We start from the raw sequence: 16,952 nt of genomic DNA on the forward strand, positions 1-16,952 counted from the left end.
TGCTGATGCCAATTTCTCTCCTTATTTTATTGCCGTTTGTAAACTACTTTGAAATAGAGCACGAGTAGATATTTTTTTGGTACACTTCAAACGGTACGCAAGTGAAGGTGTTTTCGGGCCTGCAACATGCGCTATTCATAAATCTATTAGCCTTATTATAGGGTGCGACTGAGCCTAATTTACTGCGATGTCGTATCCCTGTGAGTAGTAACGGGGTCGCCTATTATCATCAGGAGTGCCTGCTCGTCTAGTTTCAAAGCTAGCAGAAACCATTCGTGTCAAGCAGTACTTAATAATGGTATCAGTCATAGAACTCTATAATGTCCTACAGGGATTAAAGTCTCAGTAAATAATGCAGAACAGAAAAAAAAGCTTAGCGATTCTGGTTTTATTTAGTACAGCGATAGTAATGCTAATTTTTTGAAGCATGTCGGCGAACGCTTTAAACACAATAGTAATACGTATAAACAAAAAAAATCGTTTAGTAGTACGTATACATAGCTATTTGTGTCTAGCTCAACGCTGTACAAATAGCCCTTTATTTATAATCAAGGGACATATGATAATAATAAGTGTCATATTTTAATCACCACTCGAACACCTATTCGCCACGAAACTTCGAAGGCAGGTTTTCCAAATAGGCAGAGTTTTTTTAGCGATAAGGATTGACTTCATGGACAGACAGGTTTAATGATAACCTTCGTCAAGGTTTCATCCTGTTATTGTGAAGTACATGGCTGTTGTCGTTCTTCGTGGTAGTATTATCGATTCAGATTAGCGTAACGGAAAGAGCCGAGTTCTCGTATCGTTTTCTTGAATTTATATTGGAAACTTTTATGTGCCAAGACATTTTCTAGCATTTCAGTATTACCATGCCGATTTTTTTATCTTTGTTTGCATATGATTGTCATATGACATACCTGACTTTACTGAACAATTTTCTCCGGGGTGTGTTAGGGGTGCATATTCCAGGATCTGATAAATTCAGCTTTGGTATACTAAGGACCACAGAATTGATAGCTGCTTGTAGAAACTCGATTTATAAAGTTCTTTAAAAGTTCTAAAAAAAAAAAAATTTCTTTAAAATTTAGCTATTTCGTTACTTACTGTTAGAGTTTACAAAAATGAGAAATATACAGCTGCACGTGCTATCCGACTGAAGGTTCTACGAAGGCAAGAAAAACGAATCATAGCGACAATCCTCGTCTGTCAAGAAGCCGCCACTATTACTAAACAGGAATATCTGTAAGTAGATCTGTTTTGTTTTCTAACAGATCTTTTGGTAAACCTAACTAAACGTATCTAACTAATTTTTTTAATTTTGAGCCGCCATAAACAATTCCCATTTCAGGGTTTCATTTTCTCGAATATGTCGTTTAGGTTAGTTGCGTATTTCTCGTGAATTTATTGAAGTTGATAATTATAATAAAACGTTCCCACAAAACGTTTTATTATTATTTAAATTTTTTCAAGCTAAGTATATCATTCCGATTTTAGTTCCTTATCAACCGCAGAACAATCAGAGAAAAAGCTGGGCTTCCAACTGCTTAAAAATCCATCTACCTATCTATCTCCCGTGAAATTCTATAAAGCTTGGTCGTAAACAGTAGCATGACAAACCACGGCCTTAGGGAATGCCAGGACCTGTAGTCGTCGGGCAATAATAAAAAAAATCATTCTATTGATATTATCACTGAAAAGTGGTGCGCTTTATCCCAGTTGTAATATCGATAGCTCCTGAAGTGCTGGTGGGCACTCGGATCTAGTTTCAAGCTAAGATATCACTCCCGTCAATGTTTAAGGATCACGTATGAGAAAAAAACTCGTTACGATAGAGTGTTTCTTGCATTCACTCTACCAAAGACAAAGTGGGTGCAGGATGCACTCCATCGACATGCGTTTTACCCTCTGACCACGTTCAGAAGTCAGTTTCTCCTCGCCAAACCTGAAGCCGAGGTCAGTTTATACTTTGATTTAAAGAACGATTCGGTCGACTAACTTTTATAGCCTATTATTACATTAGATACTTACTGAAACCATTATGCCGGTTCCAATAGTCATGCAATTATAAAGTAAGCCTTCTTCAGAAGTTTCCTAAAATAATTATTGCTGAACTGATGTATTTAAAACGAGGACGTTTTCAGATTTATTGTTTGCTTTTAATCAGCACCTCTCAAACTTATGCAATAGAAAATCAATCTGTCTAGTTTCACTAAATCAAAAACAGGAAAACTAGCCGATTACGTTAGATCGTTGAATACGATACTACTGTGACAAAGATATTTGAGACTGACCAATATGTATACCGTGATTTATATGGTTAATAAGAGAGATGTTGCAAGGACACACTTTAACAGAAAAAAGCAGATGCACTACTAACGACACTCATGCAGACAGGACGTAGACAATCTATTTTTGTCAGGGAAGGTGCCCTGAGCAAGTGCAGCTTCTATCGTCTGAGTGGAAAAAGCTATCGATAAAGTGTAACGCAGGAAACTCTTGAGTTTCATAGAATACGCGAATAGTTGAATTTGGGTTTTATATCCATAATAAAGCATATCCGACTAGCCTTAGAGCCAGGATTGTCTTCCGACGAGCGTGTGAACCAGTTCATGGTGAGCCAAGCATACATGCAGAAAGTACCCGTTTGTAGAGAAATAACGCGTGTTATTGCATCGTACCTTGGCTGTGTGTAAGGCCACCATTGGGGTTACGAAGCGACTCATCGTGTCGAAACTATTATCAGACGTAATGTTTTTGTGCATGCTCCGCCTGATCGGCTTGAAGGACATAGAGCCTGCTCTATATAGAATGAAGCCGCTTAATTACACAAATAATCGGGTTCGTGTATATCATACCTGCCGGAGAGAACGGGCTACAGGGTATATCATTTTCTAAAATGTGCTATACCGTATACGCGATTGTCAGACTTTTAAATCCCAAGTATTTAGTTTTTTAAGCTAATTCCTGAAAGGCAGAAAGTTCAGCGGCTTTTTACCAACCGATAACGCTAGTAAACAGCGACAGAAAGATGGTTTCCTAATGCGATGTATTCATTTTTAAATAGTTTCCACTTTTCAACAGTATTCGCTCTTGTGCCATACTTGTACATTAAAATCACACCTGAACGTAACAATATGATGTTTGCACTTCTTAATACAGAAGATATGTTTCCTGGCTATAATCGTTAGTTATTCATTATTACTACTTTGTTTCGTTTAGCCCTCTTTTCTCCACCACGCTGCCGCTGTCACTTCGTTATAAAATTCGTAAACTCGATTTAAATACACACTTATTTACTTTTATTGTTAATAAAGGCGTGTTTGTGTTCCAATTTCACGTATTCCGAAGTTGTTTTCAATTTAATCCAACTACGACAGTTTATTACGTACTCAGAGATGTGTTATCCAAATAAATAGAATTTCGAGTTTTGTTTGGCACTGCCGTTAGGCGTTACTTGCGACGGATGTCTTCCGCAATCAACCGAGGTATGACTCTGCGTAGTTTCGAACGTAGATCACCTGTCCATGTGCTATTAAGTTGGCAAACACGTTACCGCTGCACCATTTCAAGAAAAATAAATTACTGAGGTGAGTTGAACAGACCTGTTCTTAGCGAAGGATCTAGAAACGGCTAAAGCCTAGAATTTTAACCAACCATCGCTGGTATTAGCGTCGCTGAAAGATATCATTGTGCACGAAATTGAATAGTTCGAGAATTCGCTTCGTTTTATTGAAGGAATTTTCTTTACTTGGTTTCCTTTAATGAATATAAGTATCTATTTCGTGAATTCAGAGTACTGTTCGAAGTACCTGATTTACGCCGCGTGTGTAGTCTTGATAGTCGTTGGTAGTCAAGATAATCGTTAAGAAGTCCTTGTTGGCGACTAGAGGTTCGCTACCCTTCGAAAGTCGGAGTGGAGCTTAGCGGTTCTTCAGCTTAGCACTATTTTAGCAAGCGATGCTTGGCATCCTCTGAGGCTCCTTTTTCAAAATTTCATATTTCATTCTCGTTTCAAAAAATGTACATTTTTATTTTAAAGTAATAGTAAAAGGAAACGCCAAACGCCGCTTAATTTCCTCTGCGGTCGCGTAACTTCATGTAAAGTGTGTACATTTACCGGAAGCATTTATAATATGCATATTACGCTGCCTTACTCTTAAAGACGACCAAACTCGGATTGCAGGCGAGGCGGTCGCAGGAACGGGGAGAGCATTCGACTACCTTCCTCTCTAATGAGGAATAACACAAATGTTAAATCTCTTTAAAATAGATAAGAGACCACAAAATTTAATTATCATAAAGATATATTAACTTTTTTAACGTTAACTGTTTTTTACAATCTAGGTTTCCGAAGCACAGTTCGATAAAAATTTAAAGATCGCACTTTAATCTGCCAAAGTTGTACGATGTAGATAGTTAACGTTTTTACGAACTTCTTTATACATCGAAGTCCAAAACTTACCTCACCGGTAATTTGGCCAAATGCTGAACCTAAGCTGCTCATATGTAGGGCAATGCGTAACATCCCAATATAACTTACATTAAAAAAATATACTAATTTATTATTATAACAATCGTTTGTAAATGGATATTTTTTAAAGCTTTATAAAACCAATTAGTTGGATGCAAATTAAATTTAATTAAAATAGATCGGCTTTCTATAATAGAGAATATAGGAATAACCTCCAACTTAGATAAATGCTCGGGTTGTTTGGCAAATAACTGAGAAACGTATACGCACTGACAAGGCAAATCTCTCCGAGGTGGCAGCCATTTTGCAACTCTATAACCCCTCTATATACCCTCATTTTAATTAAGTTTTGTTTTAGCAGCTCCCACTTTTATGCGTTGTTACACGTTGTTTCGCCTTGTTCATTGTTCTGCACTGTATTTTCATCACGGTGTCGTTTGTAACGTGTTTGCCTAGCTTAGGGAAATACGGTGAGATAGGCTAAGCTTGAAACTGGGTTTAAATAAATACACCTCGTTTCGAGAAAAAGATCAATTGTCGGAAGCAATTCTGAAAAGTCGGACGAAGCATAACACTCGAAACACTTATAGATGCTTTCATTCGAAAATTAGTGTACATTTTTTTGCTGTGTTTTTTAGTCTGTTACCCGGCTTACCAGATATGACTGTACAGCATGTCTTGCCTTTAACATCGAACCTATTCACTATGTCAGTAACTGTTGTTATAATTATAGGCGACCTATTCTAGTACCTCTAAAGCACGCTATTTGAATTTCGTACATTTATTGCGTTGAAAACCATAAGCAAATTAGAGGACGCTCATTTACGTTTAGGCGCAACGTAGGCGGCGTATTAAGCTTGCATTTCATCGAAGATCCAACTTCTGCACAGTTTTATGCCAAGCATTTTTCCTTTTTTTTTTTTTGTGTACATAATGCTTTTTTTTTTTTTGCAATAACAGCAAGCATCTTGTTCACTCATAATGGAGTAAAAAAAAAAATGCTATAGATTTTCTGGGGAATGACAATTTATTGATATTGTAGTTTTCATTTATTACTCTGTACAGGTATGTACAACTACCTTGACAATACATTTTCATTAAAATAAAATGGAAATTCTTCATGGGGCAGAAATTGACGTGTAGTGAAATCTAGCGTTTTTGCTACGCTTTCACTACGATGCCCACATTGTGCGCATAGCTTTAGTTTTGATCAATGAAACTCTCCTACATGGCCATTATCCTCAAGGGATACGTATTTTTTTTTTAATATCTACATTAGCTTTAGATAACGACAGCTTTTAACAGCATAGATTAAGAGCCATCTATATAAACGGGCTATCAACAAACATTACTGCTTATCGGGTAAATCTCCCGCAAAACGAGTTTCACTTCGGGTTTTTCTTTTCAGCGCTTTCTGGTTAATTCCGTCGCGATCGCCATCTGGCCCGCTCGTCGCTTTCTATCCTCTTATTGCATTTACTATTTGGCTTTCCAATTGGCCCCTAAGCATACACAAGTTGCTGTTGGTCGGCTCGTGTGTATTGCTTTGCCTTTTCTCCATGTACAAGCTATGCGCACAATGTGGGCATCGTATTTGTTTTACCAGCACGTACCAACAGCTAACCAACATATATCCCTAGTTGTTTATGATACTAACATGGACACCGCCTAATGTTCTCTGCGGACGGCTTAATACTGAACTACGGCGTCCGTCATCAGCCAGCCAACCGGCGATATCGCCTCCATCACGGGCTAGGAGTGCGACGTAGGTGTCCCGCTTTCTCTATTCCGCCCTCAATCTGTAGTAAGGCGCTTACCCGTAGTGCGCGTCTACCTGTCATTATGGGCAAGCAACGTCCCTTTGTTCATGCGCATATTTCTCTGCACGAGTGCATATGTGCATGTATATTAGAAGAGACTTGTCGAACTCCGATTTTATCTTTACGGCCAAATTTTACCGTACGCTCCAGGTCGCTCCCTCCTACGGTGAATGAGTGGCGTACCATCGTTTCTGTCAAGCTTCGATGCCTTTTCTCGGCCCCTTTACCCTTCACCTGTCACTCTATCTATCTGCGAGTCCACATTTCATTCCGTATTGCCGTTCCGAAGCGTTATGTCTACCTGTTTTGAACCTATGCCGGCCGTCGAGCACCTGGCCACCGCCAGTGGTCACGGTCCTTTATCGGCGTTACCGTCCTGCTCAAAAATGAGAGTAACAAAATAGTAGCATGTATTAAACTAATGAACGATCCAACATTTACCGCCTATCCTTAACAATGATTCAATGAGTCGAGGCTCTTCGAGACTATGTAATTGGATCAACACCGCTATCTTGTTCCGCGCTTACGCCCACCGTCGCTGTTATCTTGCGGCGGAACGGCGATGGCCTTCGCCACTACGACTGCCCTAGTTGCAAGGTTTCTTCGCGGTCGTCACGAAATTAAGAGAACACGATCATTGTCGTATTAGTGGTCCAGATTAAGGCGGGTGCAATAACGATGTTGGTTGTAGTGGTGGACATTGCTGACATCATAGTCGTTGTTGTTGTCGGCCTAGCGGGCGCGGGCGGTCGAGCGAGCGGATGTACGATAGCCAACATCGTCGTAATTGTTCCGGGAGTGCCAGCGGTCCAACTGGACGGAATCAACGAGCGAGTTACCTCGTTCCCGTGTCTGGCTGTCTACCGGTAGTCACTTCAACCTATGACGCTTTCAACGGACAACGCACCGTGTCCAGCATTGCCGACTAACTTAAATTTCAAACAAAAACAGTCATTTTATTGAACACCGATTCCAGTGGAAGACCTATCAAAGACATGATGTCGTCAAGGCTTCACTGACATATCAGTAGTTGGAAAAAAACATAACCTTCCCTCCGAAGCAAGATCGACAACAATTTCTGGTGATTCACCGCTGTTACCGCTAAAGCCAGCTGCAATCAAGCTACGCTTTAGGTCGCACACATCGAGTCCTAGGCTATTTGGCTAGATTACGCGGAATGTGGGTTCAACATTTTTGTCACCAGCAACCTGTAGAAAGACAAAAACGCCAACAACCCTTCGGCCAAATCCTGTCTCCCCCTTAATTCGGCTTCTCTCCGCACCTCACCCTTAGTTCGGCTCTTGGCCAGTGCCGAGTAGCGCGTGTGTGGGTCGAATCGACGGCACCATCCGTCAATTTCGCGAATCGGCCAACAATAGCACCGACAGCGGCTGTTGGTGTGGTTTCTCTATGCCTGTTTATGGGTGATGCTGTATGTAGGCCGTAGGCTGCAGTAGGCGTGTGTTGCTCTGCAAGAGTCGTCCGTTCGTTGGCTGGCTTGGACAACCTATCTGTTTCTAGCTAGGCCGTGCCCGTGTAACCCGTCGTAAGAGAGTTCTGCTGATGAAAGCGATTCAACAGTGAACGGTGGGTCGATGTGTGTTTGGTGCTGATTCCTGCTGGGCCGATTGCTACGCCGTTGCCCCTCCTGTGGTGGCAGAACTGGTTGTTGATTAGGAACGAATCTTCGTCGCCGTCATCATCCGAGCAGTCTGAACGACCTGCCGCTGCTGCTGTTGTTACCGAGAGATTTAGACCTGCCGCTGCTGCTGCTCACTTAATGCTGTTGTTGGTGTGGCTAGTGCGAACAGCCGCAATAGTTACAGCATCGGCGGCACGGGCGCACGTTAGGCGGTGAACAGTATCTGTATTGTTTGCCTGCTTTCGGCAGTGTAAGTAATACTTGTAGTACGATAGCATTACAGTAGCGTGCTAGATGCTGAGGACCGACAGCGTTGCAACCGATAGTAACGAAATCATTGGCTGAAAAAAGCAGCAGCAGCAGCAGCAGCAGTAGCAACACGAACAGAGTAAGCAACATAAAGGTAGCGAAGCGGCGGCAACGAGCTAACTGGCTCGAACTCCGCTAATTAGTATCAGCTTTACAAGCAGCAGGAATTGTGAAGGGAAAGCCACTCGAGCAGTGTCTGTTGACGCTAGCTAACTAGCTAGTTTTAGCCGGGGGTTGATCTGTTGGCCCCCTTTTCGTGGACGAATCTGAACATCTAACGTAGTACTAGTAGCAGCAACCGTCACGACGCTTGCGGCGGGCGCGACGACAAACATTCGTCGTCGTCGTCGTCGTCGTCGTTGTTCTTGTCTTGTTGTGCCCAACATCATTACCCACTCGTTGGCTGTTGCCGCTGTCGCTTATTGCTATAGTGGAAATTGTTGTGGACGTTCTTATAACAACTCTCTGGCGATTATATTTGTTAGTCGCTGTGTTATCGATGCGGTGGCCGTATGGACTGGGGAGGTGCGTGCGTTGCGTGTCGAGGCAATAGGAGACATTTTGCGTGACGTTACATCACTAGGTAGGTACATTGGGTGGTGATTGCGGTAAGATCTTGCTACTACTCGTAGGATTTCTGTTCAGTGAATCTACCGTCTGGATAGGCTGTGTAAATTAGCCATTTACTTGCTAGACAAAAGTCCCCTACTCGTTTGCGTAGAGAGATTAGATATTTTATACTTAGCAAATTGGTCTGCTGTTAAGCTAGCTAAGGCAACAACTGTTACAATTACTGCTGTAATCACAAATCTAAAGCCTAAAACTAAACAGGCCGTTACGACTAACTGCCGTGTGTCTACGTATTTGTGTTTCTTCTATATCTAAACGCTTGCAGTTGTCATAGGCGACGGCGACGGCGGCGAAGGTTTTCGTACGAGAAACGACCGTGAAGCTGACTAACGGAGGAGGTGGATAATTTCGCTCGACGGCGTCAAATGTAGCAGTAAGGCCGACAACGAGAAAACGATGCAAAGTTATCTCCGTAAGAACTTACACTACTGCTAGGTGGAATACAATCGAAGTCATCACCATCATCATCATCATCATCGTCACTAGTATCTCTGCGTGGTACGCACGCAACAACCCAGCCCCACCGGTGGCTACCGTTCGTTCTGGTATCGACCATCATCAGAATCTAATTGTGGCCTTAGTGCGCGTCCCGTGTTTTCAGTCTGCCTGCCAGTCGTTATTCAACGACAAAGACATTGCATTTAGCAGCATTAAACTGTAGCAACGCGTTGTCGTCGTATTTATCGCGCTGTGTCTCTCTCGAGCAAAAAAAAATCGATTTCCGTTGATCAGGACCGGTGCCTAAGTGCAAGTGAAGGTGCCGCTAGCAGGAACGGCGTCATCGTACGACGTGAGGGTTCCATCGGGTTTGATCGTTTCCGCCGAAATTTGTGCTTGCTTATGCGAAATCGTGATTTGTGGCCGGTATATTGTAAGGTGCCAACTAGACAACTTCAAGAATAACACCAAACGATCCGGAGAAAGTGACCGCTGCTGGAGAGTGTCAGCAAACGCAACGACAATACCGACGATAACGAGTAAAAAGAGCAAATCTGCACGACGACCAAAAGAGAACGAGGCAAAAGAAGCAACAACACATTCAGAGAGGTGTCGACGGCGCGTCGAGCATTGACTGCTACCTGTCTCAACGAGCACTTCAGTCGGAAAGAACATAGTGACAGTGACGCAGAACGGCGTCGAGTAACGTGCGATCCAAACGTGATCGGTGACGCTAGCGACGCGATAAATATCTAGGCAATAGCGTCAAGACATTCGTGATTTATTCACCGGTGTTCACTGCGTGTTTTGTGGTCGTTCCCGCCCGTGTTTAGGGTGTGTACGTGCATGCCAGTGACAGCGGCATTTGCCGTGGAGTTTCAATAATCGGTTGAAGCAGAGTAGTGTGTGAGACATAGCTCGTGGTGATTTTTCGTGGCACCTGCTCGCCAGTGTAGTAGTTTGTGCGCGTGGAAATAGCCATCCAGCACCAGCGTTCCAGTAGCTGCAACGCTGCCTGTGGACTTCGCAGCTGGTAAAAACGAAAAGAGAGTAAGTTCGAGTCTTCCTTGAACAACAAGGTCGCTCCTAGTACACCGACACTAAATAGAAATCAACTGTCTAGCAACAACGAAAACACGTTTCTAAAGATAAAATAACAGCCGTATCAAAAGAAACTGAAACGCCGACGTGAGTACGAAACCCGTTAAGTATTTCTACGACAGCCAATAATTGACCGAGTCCCAAATACTGATACCGAAATAGCTTGAGGATTAACCGTCCTATCCCGTCCCGTTCGCTCCCATCACGTCGCATCCGTCTGCTGCAACGGATGGTTGCAGATTGAGGTTATTTTGCTACCACAGCCACCGCAGTCAACGGTAACTACCAGGAGCTCCTGGCGGCAGTCTTACAAGCGGTTTACAAAATGCAGACACAGCCTCCCACCGCCAAAATACAGACACAGCCGCCATTGGTCCCTCAGCTGTCACTTTTGTATCCGTAAGTTCAACCGCCGCGCCGCTTACTCGTTTATTCCTTTCGACGCCGGCAGCAGCAGCAACAGCAACAGCAGCAGCAGCAGCAGCAGTCGCCAGGCGACCCACCCCGCGACAGTGCCACCGGCCTTCTCGGCATTTTGGCCGCTCGTCATCGTCACTGTTTTTACGAGGGAGAGCATTGACAATGACAAGATCATTGCAATGGCAACTACGGGAATGTAACCAGTCACAACGGCTGCGAAAATTACTGTTGTATTTGTGGCCCATACCATCCACAACAGCGGACGATATCCGTACGACTGTGAGAGCTACTGCTAAGACTGTTGTTGTACACTCGGGTATCAGCTCCCGCTTGACTGCTTAGCTGATAATCGGGACCCGGAACCCGGTAGCTATCGAAAACCGATTGTGTTGGGACGAATGAATACTTCATACAATACAGCTGCAGCTGCAGCTGCAGCCGCAGCCGCAGTTGTCTTTGAATGACTCATCTGTTAGTGTGGGGGTGATGGGCAGTTTGTTGGCGGTTTTATCTGAAAGCTAGGCCAGCTAGCTGTCACGGCCTGAGTATCACAGCTTTACATTTAAAGCTCTACTCGTGTATATCTACAGATAACTTGAGCTAATGATGTACATGTATTATGCATATGTCTGAGTGCTTGTGTGTGGAGTCCCTACTCCTTACGAAGAGAGTGTTGTTACTGTACAAATAGATAAAAATGTGGAAATTATACGTATAGAGGGTGACGTATGAACGGCTGCATATACATAGGCTCTATTAGCATACTCTACATAGAGGAGGTAATGTCGTGGGTTTCGGTAGTTTGATTGCTCTTAGTTCTATGGATTACATCGATGGCAGAGACGGCAGCAAATGTATATACATTTATAGACGATATAAATGTATAGGTGATATAAATTTGTAGGTGTAATGGACATTCGTTGTTTGGACATCAGTGCTGGAGTTAATAGTCAAAGTAACCATTAGCTACTATTTGTGGATTTCTGGTAAAAATATAATAGTAGCTCCTGGAACCGCATCTTCCGACTGGATGTCAAAAACGAAGGTGTTATGATGTGACATCTATATCCTCCCGTTGGATGTTAACGTATGTTTAGCAATTTATCTTCATACAATGTTAAATCGAGGAAAGGTCTGGATAAAACACCGCATTCTTATGAGATTTTGGCCATGACATGTTTTTATACGCGCATCGCAAGTACTTAAAAAGCGCGCGCCAAAATGCTAGAACTCTCGCGGTATCCGCATAGCGCACAGGTTATAGCTTTCTCCTTTTACGCCAAATCATAATCATCGCATGACCGTCAATCATGTATTCAGCAAGCACGTACATGTAAACAACCTTACATATATATATACTACCAAAAGTCTAACTTAGCACGTTTGTCCGACCCAGAACGATCCTTCAGAGGGCACGGATTGCGCCGGTCTTGTGCATCAATACAGTTCCCTCCTGGGAAGATGTCAGAAAAAAAGATAGCGCTGCTTATCCAAGTACTTAAAGGATACAGTTCGCCTTTCTCCATTTTGTTGTCGTAAATCAAAGCCAGGATTGTCCTTTTCATTCTGCACACTTGAAAACAAAGCCGCTGAAACTACGCTTCACCAATACCAACACGGCCACATCTCTGAACAACGTATTTCATGATCAAGTACGTTCAACGTGTGTTATACGAGTTACTGTGTTTAAACTGCATTACGGAAAGGGGTTAATGGTTTCTATTCAACGTTAAATTTCTTGTAAAATAAAATTTGCTTCGAACCTCTGTAAAGGTTAAATAAAATGTCGCTAAACCGCGGATGACGCACCCATCATTCATCTCTTTTTGCCAGGTCGTGTTCAATGCTCACTTATTGCCTAACTATTTATTATTCGCTCGAGCAGCACCAGGAAACTTCATAAGAACGGTTACGGCTGTGCTTTACCTAGCTCAGTTAAGCAGCAGTTTTCCCTCAGGGGTTGCCGGTTGGATCTGGCAACGTGATGCAAATGGCTGACTCCGCCGCTACATTACAGTAGGTCCCCGTCCGAGCGGCGATTCCCTGTCAGCCCTGGCGATTCGTTCAGCCTGCTACCGATCAGCCGATCCGGCGTCCAATCGAGCGTCTGATGATGAGTCAGAGCCAACGCAATTGCCGCTAACGGCACAGCGGCATCAAAAGCCTGGCGGTCCGCAGCGAGTCACCATCAGTCAGCAGGGCTTGCTCACTCTGCCGTCGCCTGCGCCCGCTGTTTCTGTGTGAGAGGAAGGCAGAGAGAGAGAGAGAGAGAGAGAGATCTGTGGAGCGATTGTAAACGAGCAGGCGACTTGGTGGCAAGCCGGATCGCGGACAGCGGACAGCATCGATGCGCCATCCGCCTAGCAAACTGCTTTCCAAAGCGGCGGAACATTCTGCGCTCGATTTTATCGTTCAGCTGTTCCGACTGATATATGTTGGCATTGCTGGCGTGAGCTTTGGCTGCAGTCGCGTTGCGCCGCGCGTGGCTGTAGATACTGCTGCCTTTGATGTGACGTTCGGCACCATGTGCTCGTATCGTATAGCTCGAATAGCATGTTAACCGCTGCGTTTGTCGTTTGGATCGGCAACGGGCGTGGCAACAGTTGAGTCTGCCCGAGAGAAGATTGGTGTTAACAGCTAAATGCTTCCGTAAGTGATTACATATACATAATATTGATCGCAACGAACGCAGCAGTGCAAGGCTAACCGCAGGATGTTGCGTGGTCTCGCAGTATTGTCCTGGTCTAGCGACTAGTATTCGTTCTAGCCGTCATGGCAATGTATGAAGCTGTTGGTTAAAGCGTGCGAACAGCTGGTACTTCGTACCAAACACACCCATTCGCATGTCGGTTTAGCCCAAATGCTCATTGCAGATGTACTCTTCGTTCGTCGAATGGAGCGAGAAGCTGACAATGCAATTGCTACGATTGTACGCCCGCAAATATATGATGATGATATGCATCGATATATGCAAATTTATCTTCTCGACCGTTTCACGACCACGCCACACTTAATCACAAACACCGCCAGAATCCCTGCTTCTCGAATACAATGCTGACCTATCTGATCACACTAAGTTTAGCAACGTAGCTTGGGTTCGAATCTTCAACAGGACGCTTCTGCCTAGTGATTGAGCTTGTGATCTACTGTAACGCTGGCTAGGCTCTTTGACGGCGTATTTTGAGCAACGTAAACCGAAAGCGCTCGGCACCTCTAGCAGCATATGGTACCTACCCATCGTTTATGGAACTATTCGTTGTGTTGAATTTGTTCTGGGTTATACTTTTACCATCGTTACGAATGTCGGCCGGGTTGGCAACTCCATTCAGTGGCCACGACGAACCAAGACCACGCGGGCCATCAAACATGGCGTACTGACAGTGATGCATACGACAAAAGATTGAAGCTGCTACAACGTTCAATTACCGATTCAGGTGATTAGTGGAAAATTCGCGTCTCGGTAAAACGTGTTTCGTATGGCTAGCGACGTAGCCCGTCGGCATTAAAGAGCGAACTCGTGCCGAACCAGTGTTGGACATTGAATCGTTTTATGCTACAAATTAGCGCTGTTTTCTACTGCTGCTAAATACCTACAACTTAGTACGAAACGGGGCAACGCCTGTATGATGTTTAATGCGGCGAACTCTGATACTGGCAATCAATATGTATTTTAATCAATATTCCAGATCGAGTAGCAATGTCCTGTATTATATGTATTGATATAGCACTATATATATATATATATATATAGATATAGTGCTTGGGAAAATATCCTCTAGCCAATTGCCGTTTGTCCGGTTAGTGTGGTGCTCACAAATGTTCCCGGATCTCTTGTAAATTCGAAACGTTCGCTGATACAAAACTATACTATGTAGCTATATATACATGTGAAATGTTTGTCCATTCATGGTCCTTGGGCTCGCAAAGGCTGTGCTGAAAGTACCATCTAAAGAGAGTGCTAGTAAGCGTGGACAACGCTACTCACGGGTCGCTGATTGACATCGGCTAGCTTCAGTGGCCGTGTAGGAACGGCCCACGCGTTTATTGCTTTGTACATTTTTAGGCAGGACGTAGGCTACAGTATGCGGCATTTACTAATGCGGGTTGGTATTGCATACCATCAATACACACTTGCCATATTTTCAAGTTCATCTAAAATTGCCACGTGTTCATACGGATCACCACTGCTGCTAAGCGGTCCATTCTTTTTACAGTCGACATATGAACTAATTGTCACTGTTTTCTAGAAATATTATAATAATGAGGGTAAGCAGAGATAAGGTTTTCTCTGCCTCTGCTAGTATATCAAAGTTCTTTTTACAGAACAAAAAAGGCTGGAAAAGATAGAGGGAAAAAGGCTGTTCAGGCAGTGTTCTGGAATCGCGTTAGGACCACCCGGCTGTCGGCTTTGGCGCCGCATAGTCTGCTGTTTTGGGTGCCAGTCGGCGTAGATAGACGCCTAACAGAAACTGTACAAATGTCTAAAGATCCTGCTCTTTGCAGTGACTCCTCGAGTGCCCTAAGTGGCTGTGCGAATACCAACACACAAACAGTACATAGGGACGTGTGTGGTAAAAAAATGTGACATGTAACAAATATATAGCCTTTCATCCTGTGGCATTTCATATGCTTTGGGCGCGCATTTCAAAGACGATCGAGAAGTGTGCCCGTTTTCCGTTTTCTGGCACTTGTAGGGGTGTTCCGCATAGGTAGAAAGTGAGCAGGTTGTTAGCTCGGTAGCGGATTTGCGATTTGACCGATGCACTATTATAAATCTTTGAAGTAAATAGCCAGCTAATGCTGCTAGTCGAAGCATTAAAAAAGGGAAAAGGAGAAATAGGATTTACAGGTGCTACTAGTCGGCCTCCTTTCCGACTCTCGAATCTACGGCTAGTTTTATCTCGACAGCCCTGGTCGCAACAAGTATATCACCCCACAATACTGACAGTTCTGAACTCCTAGGACAGGAAATATCAGTCTTTTAATCTATTCCGTTCGTTAGTTCTAGTTCAACACTGCATATAAGCCTGTACTTGTCGCTGCGCAACGCTTCTGTACTGCTGGTTGTGATAGGTTATGCGCGCGTAAACGTTGGCGCCTCACTTCGTTCTCGTTCAGGTTTCTGCCTAAATGCAGCGTCGAACAGTCGGGAGCAATGCAGCTCAAACCGTATGCTCCGACCCGCCTTCTATTTCACTCCCCTTTCTCTTTCTTTGTATCTCAGTGTGGACTGGGGGCCACTGGATCCAGTGCATAGAGCTGCCGAGAGCTCTATGGGTCGAAATCGTTAGCCGGGGTCGCCTGTTACTGGATTATGATGCTAATTCTGTTACTGCATCTTCTCAAACGCCGGCACCAGCGGTAGTAGCAAGACCTTGCTCTGTCTGGCTGGTACTTACAAACAAGTTCGCTGACTTATCGTCGGCTTGACGTGACAGCCATTTAAACAGGAAGGAGGGCACGCCAACGCCGAGAAGCAGACGAAGACAGATTCCTTTTGGAAAAGTAAGGATAGGCAGGTTAACGATAATATTGCTATCACTTCTATTGTTACTGCGGGGAATATCATAAAGGAGGCAAAAAATGGTAGGAAACTCAACCAGCGTCATCGAGAATCGGGCGTCGCCGCAAATCAGCGCGCCGCTACATGGTAACGCTATTTGACGACACGTAAGTATAAAAGCCGTATTGAGGCCTCTTTTAACAGACGGAGCCTGCAACGAATAAGAAAGCTGGCGCATCAGCAGCAGCAGCACTAATTATAATAGCCAGTGCTCGACTGGTTTTGCCAAGTTATAGTAGAACTTGAATGCTACTTTAATTGGCGAAGGGATTTCTTGGGTCTAAAAGTGCTCGATATCTGTAATGGCAATGGTCGCAGGTACGCGCGTTAAAAAGGCCGTTTTAATATGTTGCCGACCATTGGCTTTAGCGAACTAAACCGAATTTGATAATGAACTTGGAACATTCGCAGAACTCTAACACGGCAAATGGAACAAGAAAAAAACATAGGAATAGATAGATGCTTTAGTTTCTATGGGTAGCAGCCCCTCGGGTCTCGAATCTAGCAGCCGACTGTTGTCCATTTATCATTAGGGATCAAAATTAGTTTTTTAAT

At 43.8% G+C, this 16,952-nt stretch overlaps 1 protein-coding gene across 9 annotated transcripts in view; it reads left to right on the plus strand.

Moving 5' to 3' along the window:
- The first annotated feature begins 3,471 nt into the window (after nt 1-3,471).
- The window catches only part of Rap1 (RAS oncogene family member Rap1), a 35,273-nt gene continuing 21,792 nt past the window's right edge, over nt 3,472-16,952 (plus strand). For 3 of the 9 annotated variants that reach the window (XR_002671444.2, XM_086982084.1, XM_086982080.1), the window contains exons 1-2: nt 5,663-8,828; nt 9,141-10,363. The gene's annotated coding sequence lies outside the window, so the exon portion shown is untranslated. Of the gene's footprint in view, nt 3,591-5,662; nt 8,829-9,140; nt 10,364-13,322; nt 13,484-16,952 lie in introns of those variants that run through there. The other 6 variants (XM_086982083.1, XM_086982081.1, XM_086982082.1 and 3 more) reach the window with 6 other exon arrangements.

Source organism: Varroa destructor, unplaced genomic scaffold (genome assembly GCF_002443255.2).
Source record: "Varroa destructor unplaced genomic scaffold, Vdes_3.0 BEIS01000002.1, whole genome shotgun sequence".
Classification (NCBI taxonomy): Eukaryota; Metazoa; Arthropoda; class Arachnida; order Mesostigmata; family Varroidae; genus Varroa; species Varroa destructor.